The 3,526-nt window shown below is 37.4% G+C and overlaps 1 non-coding gene across 1 annotated transcript; it reads right to left on the reverse strand.

Moving 5' to 3' along the window:
• Positions 1 to 1,202: 1,202 nt before the first annotated feature.
• On the reverse strand, positions 1,203 to 1,306 carry LOC132672673 (U6 spliceosomal RNA). The gene has a single exon (XR_009607638.1). It is a non-coding gene; the product is annotated as a U6 spliceosomal RNA (small nuclear RNA).
• Positions 1,307 to 3,526: the final 2,220 nt, after the last annotated feature.

A 3,526-nucleotide genomic window follows, 5' to 3' on the forward strand; every position in this document is an offset into this window, starting at 1 on the left:
TGCCAGCAAAGCTCAATTCGTTCTTTGTATTTAAGAGTCTTTTATGGTTTGTCTCCCTCTGTGTTTTTATCTTAGTTTTGCTTCCCTTTCCCTATGTTCATCTGTTTTGTTTCTTAAATTACATATGTGAGTGAAATCATATGATATTTGTCTTTCTGCGACTGACCTATTTCACCTAGCATAATACAGTCTAGTTCTATCCACATTGTTGCAAATGGCAAGACTTCATTCTTTTTGATTGCCAGTAACACTCCGCTGTATGTATGTATATTGACCTACATATATTATGAAGTGATGACAACATTAAGTTTTGTTATATTTATCATCTTGTCACCAGATATACCCCAAGACCTGGCCTTTACTGCCCACCTCCTTGTGCTCACTAACATTTGTCTTACATTTTCCCCTAAGCTCTTCTTTCAGGTTCTCCTCTTAACCCAGGCAAATGAGACCTAAAACCACCCCCAAGATGATGGTGACTGCAATGATAAGACCTCCTGCTTCCCCAGACCACCCAGAAACTTTGAGCTAAACCCCCCAACTCGAGCTTGTGCAGATGAACCTTGGAGTGACCCCTGAAATGATCTACCACTACTTTTACCTCATTATAATACTAAAATCTCTACCCAAGGAGGATACTTAGCCTACTTTACATAACATACATTGTATGTATAGTCATGTTGCCTTAAGGTGCTGGTGTGGTTATTCCTGCCACAACGTATGAAGATAAGGCTTCCCAACTAAATACTCATCCTAACCCTAAAATAAAAGGAACCAATTCACCATCTTTCAGGGAGTCATAGCTTTGGAAGCCATTCCTCATGATGGCCTTATTTGCTGCACATGAAAGTTTTCTTCCTGTGACAACTTACTTGGTGCAATTTCTGACTCACCAAGGAGTGAGCTCACGTGGTTTTGATTACAATCTCATATAGATTATAAAAGATAAGAAGAAAAAGAATAAGAAGAGAAGACGGAAGAGGAGGAGGAGGAGGAGGAGGAGGAGGAGGAGGAGGAGGAGGAGAAGGAGAAGAAGAAAAATTTTATTTACTTGTGATGAGAACTTTTAGGATTTACTTCTTAGCAACTTTCAAATACACCATACACAAGTGTTAATTCTAGTCCTCATGTTGTACATTACATTCCCAATACTTATTTATCTAATAATTGGAAGCTTGTACCTTTTGCTAGTTGGAACCAGTGAAAATATGGAACACTTCATAAATTTGTGAGTCATTCATGCATAAGGCCAACGGTACTCTTCTCTGTATTGTTCCAACTTTTAGTGTATATACTGCTAAAACAAACACTTATTTCTTTTTTCTTTTTGGGAATTTTGAAAATTCTTTATTCTGAAACAGCAACATATACCTTCTCAAATATATGGTTTGTAAATTTTTTTCCCCCTCAGCTTTGGCTTCTTTTATTTTAACAGTATCTTTATAAAGTAGATGGTTTTAAATTGATAAAATTTTATTGTCAATTTTTCCCTTTTATATATTGGACTTTTGGGATCATAATCTAAGAAATTTTACCAAACATGCAGTCACAGAGATTTTGTAAGTTTTCTTCTACATTTTTTCTCACTTTAAGTTTTATAGGTCCACAATACATTTTGAGTTAATTTTTGTACAGTGTACTGTACTTTGTATAGTGCAAAGTATAGGTCAATGTTTATTTTGTACTTGAATGTTTAACTGTTACAGCAACTTTTGTTGAACAGACTGTCTTTCCCCACTGAATTATCTTTGTACTTTGTCAAAGATCAGTTGTCCATAGATACGTATGTAAATCTATTTCTGGGCTCTCAAACTCCACTGATCTTTGTGTCTGTTCCTTCATCAAAACACATTATAGCTTTACAGTAAGTCTTGAAATTGGATACTGTGAGTCCTCCACTTTGTTCTTCATTTCCAAAATTGAGCTATTTTAGTTCTTTTAACTTTCTAAGCAAGTTTTAGAATTTGCCACTACCTAAAAAAAAAGTATCCTACAGGGATTTTCTTTTTTTTAATATCAAATTTATTGTCTAATTGGTTTCCATACAACACCCAGTGCTCATCCCAAAAGTTGCCCTCAGCAATACCCATCACCCACCCTCCCAACCTTCCCACCCCCATGTACCCGCAGTTTGTTCTCAGTTTTTAGAGTCTCTTATGCTTTGGCTCTTTCCCTCTCTAACCTTTTTTTTTTCCTTCTGCTCCCTGATGGTCTTCTGTTAAGATTCTCAGGATCCACATAAGAGTGAAAACATACAGTATCTTTCTTTGTCTGTATGACTTATTTCACTTAGCATAACACTCTCTAGTCCCATCCACGTTGCTACAAAAGGCCAGATTTCGTTCTTTCTCATTGCCACATAGTATTCCATTGTGTGTATAAACCACAACTTTTTTATCCATTCATCAGTTGATGGATATTTAGGCTCTTTCCATAATTTGGCTATTGTTGAAAGTGCCGCTATAAACATTGGGGTACAAGTGCCCCTATGCATCAGCACTCCTGTATCCCTTGAACAAATTCCTAACAGTGCTATTGCTGGGTCCTAAGATAGATCTATTTTTAATTTTTTGAGGAACCTCCACACTGTTAACCAGAGGGACTGAACCAGTTTGCATTCCCACCAACAGTGCAAGAGGGTTCCCGTTTCTCCACATCCTCTCCAGCATCTATAGTCTCCTGATGTGTTCATTTTAGCCACTTTGACTGGCATGAGATGATATCTCAGTGTGGTTTTTATTTGTATTTCCTTGATGAGGAGTGACGTTGAGCATCTTTCCAAGTGCCTGTTGGACATCTGGATGTCTTCTTTAGAGAAGTGTCTATTTATGTCTTCTGCCCATTTCTTCACTGGATTATTTGTTTTTTGGGTGTGGAGTTTGGTGAGCTCTTAATAGATTTTGGATACTAGCCTTTTGTCTGATATGTCATTTGCAAATATCTTTTCCATTCCGTCGGTTGCCTTATACTTTTATTGATTGTTTCCTTTGCTGTGCAGAAGCTTTTTATCTTCATGAGGTTCCAATAGTTCATTTTTGCTTTTAATTTCCTTACCTTTGGGTATGTGTCAAGTAAGACACCTTTGCTGTGGCTGAGGTCAGAGAGGTCTTTTCCTGCTTTCTCCTCTAGGGTTTTGATGGTTTCCTGTCTCACATTCAGGTCCTTTATCCATTTTGAATTTAGTTTTGTGAATGGTGTAAGAAAGTGGTCTAGTTTCAACCTTCTGCATGTTGCTGTCCAGCTCTCCCAGCAACATATATTAAGAGACCATCTTTTTTCCATTGGATATTCTTTCCTGCTTTGTCAAAGATTAGTTGGCCATACTCTTGTGTGTCTAATTCTGGGGTCTCTATTCTATTCCATTGGTCTATGTGTCTGTTTTTGTGCCAATACCATGCTGTCTTGATGATTACAGCTTTGTAGGAGAAGCTAAAGTCTGGGATTGTGATGCCTCCTGCTTTGGTCTTCCTCAAAATTACTTTGGCTATTCGGGACCTTTTATGGTTCCATACAAATTTTAGGATTG

This window comes from Panthera onca, chromosome A3 (genome assembly GCF_046562875.1).
Source record: "Panthera onca isolate mPanOnc1 chromosome A3, mPanOnc1 haplotype 2, whole genome shotgun sequence".
Lineage (NCBI taxonomy): Eukaryota > Metazoa > Chordata > Mammalia > Carnivora > Felidae > Panthera > Panthera onca.